The 12697-nt window shown below is 50.5% G+C and overlaps 1 protein-coding gene across 1 annotated transcript in view; it reads left to right on the plus strand.

The window, feature by feature from the left end:
- Positions 1 to 201: 201 nt before the first annotated feature.
- The window catches only part of SLC38A3 (solute carrier family 38 member 3), a 33018-nt gene continuing 20522 nt past the window's right edge, over positions 202 to 12697 (plus strand). Inside the window, exon 1 of the mRNA XM_036737968.1 lies at positions 202 to 328. The gene's annotated coding sequence lies outside the window, so the exon portion shown is untranslated. The remainder of the gene's footprint in view (positions 329 to 12697) is intronic.

The raw sequence follows: 12697 nt of genomic DNA on the forward strand, positions 1-12697 counted from the left end.
TGGGGAGGCCGCTGTTGCTTGGGACAGCTCCTGTTCTAGCAAGTTAACAAGGGCCTCTCGCTTTCTCCATTGCCCAGTTCGGGCCCCTGCACCTCCCGCTCTGGACCCTGGCCCCCTCGTTGGGCCCACCCCCTGGGGCGGAGACAAGCGGAACGGGGGCGGGGCCGGCCGCCCTTCATCTCAGCTGCCTGACAGCACTGTGTAGTCTGGGATCAGAGCGGACAGCGCCAGATCGCGGAGCGGACCCTGGAGCGAACCCCGGAGCCTCTGGTCCCCAGCAGCCTATAGCTCTTCCCCTGTCCGGCCCGCGTGATCCCGGGAGCCCCAGGTACAGAGCAGGGACGCCCCCACTTCATTCCTCTCTGCCCCCTCCCCCCGCCCCCAGCACACTGACTTTCAGATGGCGGTGGGCACTTGGAGAAGCTTGGGGGGAGGATCAGGCCAAGTCTGGAGCTCCTGGTGTGGGGGTGGGAGGTGACGGACATAGGAGAGCAGGGATAGCTTCTCGGCCGCCGGCTCCCCACCCCCCTTCCCCTAAACGCTTAATTCCATTCCTTCAACTTTCTATGTGTCCTCGCCTCCCCCACTCCCAGTCCCTGGGGACTCCAAGGAGGGCCAGCCCCGGCTTCTCCTCCCTAGCCTAAGCGACAGTCCTGACCCCCTGTTGGAGCTCCGGGTCTGAGGAGGTTCGAAAGAAATGGACAGGATAGAAAGGAGCTGGACAGCATTGGAGACGACGGTGTGGGAATCTGCGTCTGTGTGTGTGTCTGTGCCCCCGCGTGTCTGAGTGCGTGTGCTTGTGTGGATGAATGTGTGGCAGTTCGTCTGTGTAGGAGTGTGTGTATGCTTCTGTGTAAGTCTGTGAGTGTGCAGCGTGTTTCAGTGCTTCCGTGTGAGCACGCCCCCCCTGACCAGACAACGGCGCGTTGTCCAGGGGGCTCTAGCTGGACGTGCGGGGAAAAGCGTTCCCATGCCTGGGCAGGGAGAGAAGGAGCTGACTGCCCGACGGGATTGGACAGGAGCCGGGTTTTGGGGGTGCTCCACCGGCCTGGGGCCTGCGCCCAGAGGCCTGCCCAACCGGTGAGGGCGAGAGGCGGAGGGATATATTTATACAGCGTCTGACCCCCGGGGCTTTTTGGGCACACAGTGTGCTTCACGCTAGGTTATTTGCAGAGGGTCTGGTGGCCTGGGCACTGAGCGCACGCGGTCCTGCCTGTGCGCAGAGCGCATTCCTCAAACGCCGAGTCTCCCACTTTATCAATGTAACTGACTGTCGGGGAGCATATGGGGGAGGGGGAAGGGCAGCGGGAGGGGGAGGGGGTTTGTAGGCGGGGCGATAGATTTGCATGAGTCCGACCCACCTCCCCTTGTATTGGTCGAGAGTACTGCGTGCATTTGTTTACACCTGGGATCCAGGGGAGCAGGGCCTCCTTTGAGTCGTGCCCTCTTGCCCCCTGTACCCTATAAACTCTTGGCCTGATCTTAGCTCTGGGGCAAGGGAAGAAGGCTCGCATTAAAGGGAGGGGATGTACCAAAGGAGCATACACCAGAAAGCGGATTTGGGGTTGGGGGGGGAGAGGTTTGTTGTAGCGAAGGATTGTGAAGTAGTGAAGGACTGAAACAGGATCCAAGCAGGGCACGGGTCAAGTATCCCAAAACCTAGCCTAGCCTTCTTTGGTCTTAAAGGTGCAGACCTGCTTCTGCAAAACATGCTCCTGCACGAGGATCCCCAACCCAGGCCCCTGAAACCCCAATACCACCCCCCTGGTTCTGGGCCTAGGAAAAGATCTAGATCTAGATCTAACTCCCTAGCCGTTCCCCCAAGCCTCCCAAACACTGCAGGAATCTGCTCCAGGATCTGCAGGACCCAGGCATTCAGAATCCAAGCTCTGAGTTTTCTCCAAAGATCCATCACTTGCCTCTCTCCCTTAAGAACTTCCAGCCCTGTTACAGGCACAGAGAAGAGGGGCTGCCCTGACAGTCTAATAGAGCCCAAAACCCAGGTATCCGTACTTGTAGCCTCCATGGAGAAAGTCTTCCTTGATTCCCATCTGGGCCCCTAGGAGTCCTCCCTGACCCCCAAACTTCACAGAGCATTTTGATTTGCAGCTCTCTGATGTTCTTAGTATGCGATGGTGTGTGTGTGTGTGTGTGTGTGTGTGTGTGTGTGTGTGTGTGTGGTATCTTATTCCCTTGCTAGGTAGTGAAATTCATCAGTAATAGATCTCATCCAACCTTTATGCCTCTAGTAGCCAGCATAGTGTTATGTATACAGTAGGTGGTAAATATGTGGTGAATGAATCAGTGGCATCATCTCCCCCCACCTCCCAGCTTTGGAATTACCATGAACATCTCTATCCTCTTTCCCCAGAGGTCCGCGTTGCTTTCTTACATTCAGTTATGGTGGGAGTAACTTTGAAGACTGAAATTTGAGAAAAATCAATGCTTTGCCCATAGCAAATACTTAGTAAATGTTCATTGAATTTGATCAGACGAATTAATCATTGATCCTGGAACTCTTCCGTCCCTCCTCCATTTGCTCAGACCTGTATTTGCCTGAGAAGTAGGGAAAACAGAGGAGGAATAGATCCAGGCCTCCTCCCAATCTGGAAGAGACAGAAGCCCAGACTGAGGTCCTGGTCTCGGCAAGTTCCCAGGCTGGGGAAGAAAGAGGAGACAGACATAGGCCCTATCCATGAGGAGTTCTTAATTTGGCTAAGGAGGTCAGCTCCACATACTGAATGGCAAGAAAACAAGACAAAACTGTCTGATTGAGGGAAAATGTGCTTTGCTGTTTTAGCTCAGGAAGAGGACTCAGTATGAAGGTGAGCTGGGCTGGGCTGGGGGTGAAACAGCAGGAGAAGGCTTCCCAGAGGAGGTGACTTTTGAGCGAGGGATTGAAGGCTGGACAGAGTCTTCCAAGAATCCAGGTCAGGGACAATGGGAGGTGAGGAAAAGCACCGGAGACAGAAGGCAGAGGTGACAACCTCAGGGAAGCTGGGATAAAACTGGAAATTACGTCAGTGTCAGCAGGTGTGAATCATTTGGGGAGCTCAAGGCTTCTCAGCTATTTTGAACGATACATACTTTGGGGGTAGAACAGACAAGCATCCAGGGCCGAGGAGGGAAGGAGACCAAGCAGAGGGCACAGGAGTTTGCCCCCTGCCCCATGGCTCCTACCTGAAGGGGAGCTTGCTGACATAGAAATAGCCCTGGGCCTGTTGTCAGAAGATCTAGAGGTGAAAGCATCTTCGAGGTCATCTAGTTCAACCCCTTCATTTTGCACATGAGGAAACTGAGGCCCAGTGGGGAAGTGACTTGTCCTTGCCAGAGCCAGGATTCAAACCTAGGTGTTTGGACTGCAAATCCAGAGTTTTTCCCATCAAGCAATGTTACTTCTCCACTCCCTGGAGATTAAAGTTCAGATCCTGAATCTCCTTCTTACTAGTTGCAATCCCTTCCCCTCTGAGGGTCTTGGTTTCCTCAAATGCAGAATGAGGGTCAGGCTAGATGACCTCTAAGGTATCTTCCAGATGTAGATCCGTGATCCTCTAATATGTCAGGTTGTTTCTCAGTCTTGAACTACTGTTCCCCCTGTCTGTGTTGGGAAAGAAAGCTGGGGGCCTGGGTATTGGAGGACCTACATCTACCTACGCTCATTTCCCTGTGTCCTACTGTGGATAATTGGTCACTTGAGGATATTTGAAAATGCAAGAAAGGGATCCAGCTGTGGAGGAGAAAAGCCATTCCAAAGGGAAATGGCCTGAGTGAGGCTGGGCAATAGGTCTGCCTTCCTGGGATCTGGGACCTGTATTTGGAGGGAAAGAAGAATGAAGGGGCTGAGATGGGGCATCTTGGAGAGGATCTGAAGGCCAGACCACAGAGTCTGTAAGGGTGAAACAGAGAAAACCCAGGCATGTGAGGCAGAAGATTAGGTTTAGCTGCTGACTCACTATGTGACCTTGACCAAGTCTCTTTCCTGTCTGAAATAAAAACATTGGATTATAGGGTCCCTTAATGCCTTTCTAGTTCTGACATTCTCTGATCTATATTCTAAGGGCTCCTCTGCTTCTAACCTCCCTGTGTTCTGGGCTATGAGATAGGAGACAAGAGGAGCAAAGGACTAAGGAACCCCAAACTCACAGAAGTTGGTAGGCATCTTTGGTATTAACTAGTATAACCCATTCTTGAGGAGGAATTCCCTCCACATCATCCCTGACAAATGGTCGACCAGCTGCCGGCACCAGCTTAGGTGAGGACCAGGACCAGCTCTTTTTTCTCTCTAGCCTGGCTCCCCCAAACCCCAGGAATCTCTGGGAACTCAGGTTTCACGTTTCTGTCCTGCTGTTTGCATATTAATGTCAGATGTTATGGTGATGATGATCTCTATCAACCCCCCTCCCATTAACCTGTGCAGCATGACTCATTTGTTGTAGCCCATAAAGCAGGCAGAACAGGGGTTATTATCCCCATTTTAAAGTTAGAGAAACCAAGGGCCAGAAAAGGAGCTGAGATCGGAGTGGGAGCTGTGTTCATGTGATTTAGAACTGGAAAAGGCCTAAGAGGTCATCCGGGGCTGCCCCTTCATTTTCTGGACAAGGGGACACCCAAGGAGTCTCATCCACTTCCCCAAGGTCAAGGTCATGTAGATGGGAAGTAGCTGAGCTGGGATTCCTACCCTTATTCTTCATCTGGAAAATGAGGGGTTGAACTGGATGACCTTTCCAGCCTAAATCTATGATCCCATGAGCTTCTGACTCAACCCCTGGGTGCCGTTTCCCCTGTGGCCATGCTGCGTCTTGGAGCCCATTCTAGCTCAGGCTGTAATTAGGTGGTTAATTAATGTTGGGTGGTGGGAATACTGCTTAGCCTCTAAGAGGAACCTATGTGGGTCTATCCAGTTACGGCTGTTTGTTTTTTCTCTCTTTGAGCCTGGCTCACTTGTTCCCTCTCTGGCTCACAATCATCCTGGAAGGCCTCCTTCTCCCCCCACCCCAACTCAAGGCCAGCCCCCTTCCCTCACAGGCCCCCTTGACCTCTTGCCTTTGTTCCCCACCCCATCCGGGTCTATGAAGGGGACAAACCCTCCAGGGCACCCCTAGCCCAAATCCTGGCTTTCTTCTCCGCCAGGCGTCCGGCTGTCCAAATATTTGGCCCACCTCCGGGGGATCCCAGGGTCAAGGGGGTGATTGCCTGAGAACCGGGCTCTCCCGAGGTCTGGGCGCCTGGGTCCCTGGCCAGGCATCCCCTCCCTGCAGAAGTGGGGAGGGGGGAGCTGCAGGCATGTGATACCTCATTTCCCCATGGGGCCTAGGCAAAATAACTTCCCCTGTCCCTGTGGGGGTTCTCTGGAGCCCATGCTGTGAGCTCAGATTCTTTTATTTCTGAGGGGGAGGCCTTTGCTAGGCTGTGAGTTTGGACATTTTAATCCCCTCATCTAAGTCGCTTGAAGGTTTCCCTTAGGTCTGGAACCATTTCTCGAGCCAGAGCTTTTGTGGAGTGAGGTATTCCAGTCAATCACTTCCCATCTGTACGACAATTGACCATTTCTAAAGGGCCTTCCCATTCATTATCCCACTTGATCCCCAGCACAGCCTGGAAAGCAGGACAGGGATTACCTTCCCCTGGTTGCGTGGGAGGCTCAGAGGTCCCACGGGGAGGTGGTGAGAGAGCCCAGACCAAAAGCCAGGGTTCTGGACCTCCTGGGGGGTCTTCTGTACCATCCCACCTCTAAGGTGTGGGTATCAAGGAGGGAAATAAAAGGGCTTTCTGGTCTACCTCTGGGAACAGGCCCTGACCTGGGCAACTGTAGTTTTACAAAGTTTCCTCTAAACCTCCTACTCCCTCCAATCCTGAGCAGATTTAAGGGAGAACATCTGCCCGGGGAGGGCGAGGCATCAGGAGATCAGGAGAGCTTATCCTCAAAGCAGAGAAGGGGATTAGAGCCCCCAAGGCACCCAGGGGCCAGCCTCTCTGCATCTCTGTGTCCACCCCCTCACCTAGCTGAGTTCTCCCCACAAGATCAAAGGATTTACAGTGGAAGAGACCTTTGAGATCATCTAGCCTAATCCCTTCCTTTTATAGATGAGGCAATTGAGGCCCAGATGGGGGAAGGGGCTCACCCAGGGTCACCCAGCTAGCAAGTGGCAGAGCTGGGATTCAAGCCAGCTCCAAATCTCATGCTCTTTCTGCCGCCCCATACGTGCTCAGTTCTGAGGGAAGGAACACTGGTATTGCTCCCCCCACAGCGGCTGAGGCACAGGCCTGGGCTAGAAGAGGGAGGGTTAATTTTGTGGTTCAAACTGAAAACCCAGGCATCTAAGGGCCCTTAGCTTGGGCCACATCATCACCTCTCAGGGGAGAGGGGAAAGGCAGCAAAGGAGTGAGCGGCCTTGTTAACGATACTATACTTGCTAACATAGTGACAGTGCTCAGAGCAGAGATGGGGTGGGAATGATCATGACACCCTGTAACCAAGAAGCTTCACTAACTCCCTACTACCCACCAGATCAAGTCCAGGCTTCCCATCCTGGCATTGGAGGCCCTCAGTAAGCTAGCTAGTCCTGGCCAGCTTCTCCAACATCCCATCAGCCAGGTTGGTCACACCTTTCCTTGCTTCTGCTTCTCCAAGGTCTTACTCAAAACCCACCTCCTGTGGGAAGCCTTTCCCAACAACTAACATGGTAGAGTAGAAAGAAAGTTGGATTTGGAGGACCTGAGTTCAAATGCCACGCAGATGCCTACCACCTGGGTGATGTTGGATAAGTCACTTCCCCTATATAGACTTGTTTCCTCATCCGTAAAATGAGGGGCTTAGACTATCTGGCCTCTAAGGCCCCTTCTAATTCAAAAGCTATGACCCTATGAACCCCACTGCACAGAAGTGACCTATCACAAAACTCACTGTGCCCCTCCGAGGGCTCCTAGCACCAGTGGCCTAGTATTACGAGCTCTCTTTTCACGTTCCTCTTTAGATCCCCTTGTACATGGCTCTGCATAAAGTAGGTGTGCAAGGAATGTTTGTCGTCCATGTTGCTGCCTCAGTTTCTTCATCTGCAAAATGAGGCGATTGGACACCGTGATTCCTCAGGTCCCTTCCAGCTGTGAATCTGTGATCCGGTGATGCCATGAAGTTTGCCTTCTTTCTCCTGAAAACATCTGGGGCCTTTGTCCTGTCCATTTTCCCCTTTCTCATCTGCTGAATTCCTGCGTGTCCTGTAAGACCCCATTCATATGGCAGCAACTTCAGGAAGCCTTCCTCACTCCCCTGGCCGAAAGTGAGCTACACTCGTTCATGCCTCCCAAATGCTCCCAGAGGATAATCACAGGGTCATGGACCTTGCAGGCCACCCAGCCCAACTGCCTTATTTTCCACTTGAGGAAACTGAGGCATTGCACTGTTGTAAATTATAGTTACGGGTTTATTTGTATTGTCGCCCTAACAATGACACCTCACATTCTACAGCATGTGAAGGTTTGCAAAGTGCCTTCTTCACAACAACCCAAATGGCAGGTGTCATTATACCATTTTATAGATGAGGAAGGGCAGCTGGGTGGCACAGTGGATAGAGTGCTGGGCATGGAGTCAGGAAGACTCATCTTCCTGAGTTCTAATATGCCCTCAGACACTTACTAGGCAAGTCACTTATCCCCATTTGCCTCAGTTTCCTCTTCTGTCAAATTAGCTCTAAAAGCAAATGGCAAACCACTCCAGTATCTTTGCCAAGAAAATCCCCCCCATGGGGTGACAAAAAGTCGGACACAATTGAACAGGCTTGAAGGGGAGATGCTACATTGCCACAGCCAGAAAACTAGAAAGAATTAGGGTGAGGACTCCAAAGGCAGAGCTCTTTTCACCCTGCTGTGTCTCTTCCCTATTTGAAGTAAGCTCCATGAGGTAATCCATAATTATGTATTATCTGAACTTTTTACCCACCCCCCAGCACAGAGCCCAGTTCTCTGCCCACAGCGGATGCTTCAAACATTTGTTGAATGAAGAGCAGAGTTTGGGAGAGACTAGATGTCCTGGTGTGGAGAAGAGAGGATGGAGCAGAATACAGGAGGGACCTAGGAGCAGTTCTGGAGTCTGAGCAGACATCTCTTCCCACCTCCCAACCCTGGCTTGAGCCTTACCTCCTTCCTCTGTGTCTCCTCCTGTTTCCAGGACAACCATACCTCACATGTTCCTTAAAAAAAAAAAAAGGCTGTGTACAAGAAGACCTTTGGTAAATTAAGGCCTCTCTCCCCATTCCCTGAGAAGCTTTTCTCAGAGATGTGGGGTTTTCATCTCTGGTGGCAGATTTTCTTCTTCCCTGACAAGGCAGGGTCTCCCCAGACCTTCTGTAACAACAGTGCTACTTGCCTCACTGCTGTGGCTGTGTAAGACCAACAACACCGGCACACAGGAGGGCTACTATCACAGGTTCTTTGATTTTCTTTTCTAAGGAAAGCGACTTTATACTTCCTGTGCTTTCTACCTAGAGAATTTTTCATCTTTTGCAATTCTGAACCACACAGGCACATCAATGGTCATCCTTGAGGTCATGAATCTTGCCTTACTGACACACCTTCCCCCACCAGGCAAGGGGCCTGTTGTCCTCAAGGATAACCGGTCCCCGATGGTGCATCTTTCAAAGCAGGCCTAAAGAGCAGCCTCCAACTTAGGTGCCTGACCTGAGGGCTGGTCCCAGAACAGTGCAATAAATACCTGAACTAAAAAGGGTTCCTACGTCCGAGAATCCGTCTGGGGTGCTAAGAAGAAAGTATTTGAAGAGCACGGATATGTGAACAAACAGCAGTTTGAAGCTTTAGCAAACATGGTGTGTTCTCATGTATTGACCTTATGGATTATCTATGAATGATCTAGGCTGGCTTCCTCCTGGAGCCCAGCACGGGCTGCTGTGAGTCAGTGTAAGCTCATAAAAGGCAGACTTGGGAAGGTATCTGGGTCTATCTGTCTGGATAGCTGTGTTTGTGTGTGTGCATGTGTGTGCGTGTATATGTATGTGTATATGTGTGTGCGTGTGTATGTGTATGTGTGCATGTGTGTATGTGTGTATGTGTGCGTGTATATGTGTATATGTATGTGCTTATGTGTGCGTGCATGTGTGTATGTGTGTATATGTGTGTGCATGTGTGCACGTGTGTATGCACATGTGCATGTGCGCACACATGTGTATGTGTGTACGTGTATATGTGTGCACATGTGTGTATGTGTGTATGTATATGTGTGTATGTGTATACGTATGTGTGTGTGTGCGCTACCATAGATCTTATAAAAGGCCTAGGACGTCATGTTACCTTCAGGATATTTCACCTGTCCCTTAGCCCAGATAGTCAACACTGAATAAATGACTAGTGACTGACTTTGAGGACGTCCGCTTATGTGAATGTATTATCATCCCCTTCAAATTGACAATCGATATGTTGGTCCATCAATAAAATAGTCATCTGCTTCCCCTAGATACACCCTCCTCGGGGTTAAACATTTTTTTTAAGGGAAAAGGCCGAATGTCGTTGTAGCTGGTGGTAAGTCTGCCTTGTTTCTTCTAAATAGGGACAGAGAGCTCACTAGTCTTTGAGATGCATGAGATTCGGAGAAAATGGGTCTGATTTAGATTCCAACTGCCATTTATTCTCACTGGTGCGAACTTGGCAAGAGTCCCTTCTCCTTCTCTGGGATTCAGTTCCCTGATTAGATCGTGAGCTCCTTGCGGGCAGAGGCTGTTTGCTGTTTGTCTTTCTTTGTACCCTGTGCTCGGCACGGTGCCTGGCACATGGTCCATATTGTGGTTCATTTATATCTGACTCCTTTAGACTCCTTCAGGCCCTTCTGACCTGAAGGCATGGCCCACATCTTCGCATCTTTCAGGATTTTCATATTGCCCACGGGGTTTTCTTGGCAAAGACAGTGGAGTGGTTCGCCATTTTCTTCTCAAAGTTAGTGTAGTGGTTTGCCATTTTCTTCTCTAGTGGATCATCATTTGTCAGGTGCCTGGTACATAGTAGGCACTTAATAAATGCTAGTGATAGATAGACTCAGACAAGAATATCTTTAAGGTTCATTCTAGGTCTAAATGCTATAAATTACTGCCAATGGGGGAACTCCTGAAGACAGGAATAAGGAAGCTTTGAATTCAGAAGAGACCATCCATGAGACTGGCTTTGAGCTAGGCATTGAAAAATAGGTAAGATTTGGATAGGTAGAGAAATAGAGGGGAGAGAGGCAGTAGGGAGAGATATCTCAGTTAAAGGTCAGGAGGTAGGAATGAGCCTGGCCTCTTTGGGGTACGCCGAGGAGACAGGCCTGGACAAGAAGGGAAGAGAAGGCTGGAAAGTAGAATTTTAGGATTGTAAAATCTCAGAGCTGGAAGGCATTTCAGAGGTCATCCAACCCCATTCAGGGAGTCTTGCTATATTATCCATTGACTCTAGCCACAGACCAAGGCCTAATTATGACAACAAACTGACCCTAACCACTGACACCCAAGGGCTGTGGGTTGGTAGCAGCCAGGCAGCAACTGACCCCTGACTCTAATTGTCTTACAAATATCATTGGTTAAAAGTGAACCAACCAAGAAGGCACGAATGGCCCAGGGCACCCCATCCCCACTGCTGGAAGAAGGAAACAGCTACCCTAGACAGGAAATGGGGCTGGCCTGGGAAGGATGGTGGCAGGTATTACCAGGACAGATCTGGTGCTCTTTAAAACAGGGTCCTTACCTTTTTTGTGGGTCAGGGACTCTTGTCAGTTTAGTGAAACCTATGAGCCCCTATTCAGTATAATTTTTTTGAATGCATAAAATTAAAATACATAGGATTACAAAGGAAATAGCTCTTCTGAAATATTTTTATTGAAATTTAAAAACAAGTTCAAAGACCTCGGGTTAAGAACCCCCTCTCTAGAAGAAAGCCCAGGGGCTCAGCTCTCATTGCTGGCCCTTTCCTGGTGGGACCAAATCAACAGGAGAAGGTCCTGGGGCTCAGAAAAGGTTGAGGCTTACTTGCTGAAGGCTGTGCCTCCATGTTCCCTGCCTGGGCTTTCAGCCACGTGAATGGATATGGCCCCTCCAGGGGATGTCCTGGAGACACAGAGGCACACAGAGATGGACACACAAAACCAAACACCAAGGTATGCATACCCAGAACACTCACTGGTCTGTGTGGCTGCTGGAGACCCACAGCCCCTCCCACCCTGGATGATGCAACCAGAGCTTGGGTGTGAGGATTTTCAGTGTGCTTAGCAATCTTTAATTAGCTAATCCATGCCCTCCCCAGCCCACCGTACCCCCCCCACCCCATCCCCCACCCCTTCTGAGGTGGGTCTGACGCATTCTCACCTGCTCCCACGCAGGCAAGCTGGCAGAGGGGAGGACGGGAGGACGGGAGGACGGGAGGAGGGAAAGAGGGAGGGACTGGCCATGAAGGTCCATTTTTGCCTGGTTTTTTCCTCTTCTCCACTTCTCCACTCCCTGTTTTACTATATCCCTCCAGCCTGGGGCCCTCCCCATACCTGTCCTTGATCTGCTCGCTCTCTCTCTCTCTCTCTCTCTCTCTCTCTCTCTCTCTCTCTCTCCCTCTCTCTCTCTCTTTCCGCTGTCTTCTCTCTCTGTCTCTCTGTCTCTACCCCTCCCCACCCCCCCAACCCCGTCTGCCGTCCTGCCTATTTGTTTCCGACTTTATCTCTTCCCGGGCAAAGTAAACAGGGGTGTGTAGTGTGTGTATGTATCTGAGTGGGTCGGTTCCATTTCCCCTGCCCATTGATTTTCCCATCCACCATGTTCCACTGCTAATATTTTCCCATAGGCCGTGCTCATTGACTTAATTCATCGAATTATAGGGTAAGAAGGACCTCTGAGGTCACCTGGTCCAACCCCTTCCCAATAACAAAAGTTCACATTTCTTTAGCAATTTTCTCTTTTCCCAGCATTTCTTTTTTTTTCCTTTTTTGGGAGGGGGGAAGGCAGGGCAATTGGGGTTAGGTGATTTGCCCACGGCTAGATTTGAACTCAGGTCCTCCTGACTCCAAGTCCAGTGCTCTACTCACTTCACTACCTAGCTTCCCCTCCCAGCATTTTTCTAACGACAACGCCCAGTGAAGAGCATTGACTCTGGAGTTCAAGGACCTGGATTCAAATCCTGCCCCTGTTGATTTTCTGCGTGTCCTTAGCTACGCCCTCAGTCTCCTATTCTGTAGGGAATACATTCCCGTTTTACAGTTTTTGAAACTGAGGTTTTTCAAGGTTAAAAAGCAAGTTGTTTTGATCGAAGGTCCAGAGTTGGAAGGGCCTTCAGAGGTCATCTAGTCCACCTCTCTTATTTTTACAAAGGGGGAAACTGAGCCCAGAGAGATTAAGTAATTTGCCCAAAACATCACAGACAGTAAGTAGTGGAGGTAAGATTTGAACCCAGGTTCTCTGACTTCAGAACCATTGCTTTTCCCCCTAGGCCACACTGGGAGGGCCCCCAGTCCAACTTTACCTAAACAGGAGCCCTAGTCCCAGGCAAGTAGTCATTCAGTTTTGACTTAGAAAAAGAGCTCCCTACTTCCCAGATAGAGCACTGGACCTGGGGTCAGGAAGAGTCATCTTCCTGAGTTCAAATCTATCCTTAGACATTGCCTGGCTATGTGACCCTGGACAAGTCACTTAACCCTGTCTGCCTCAGTTTTCTCCTCTGTCAAATGAGCTGGAGAAGC

The sequence above is a fragment of the Trichosurus vulpecula genome, chromosome 9 (genome assembly GCF_011100635.1).
Source record: "Trichosurus vulpecula isolate mTriVul1 chromosome 9, mTriVul1.pri, whole genome shotgun sequence".
NCBI classification, from domain to species: domain Eukaryota; kingdom Metazoa; phylum Chordata; class Mammalia; order Diprotodontia; family Phalangeridae; genus Trichosurus; species Trichosurus vulpecula.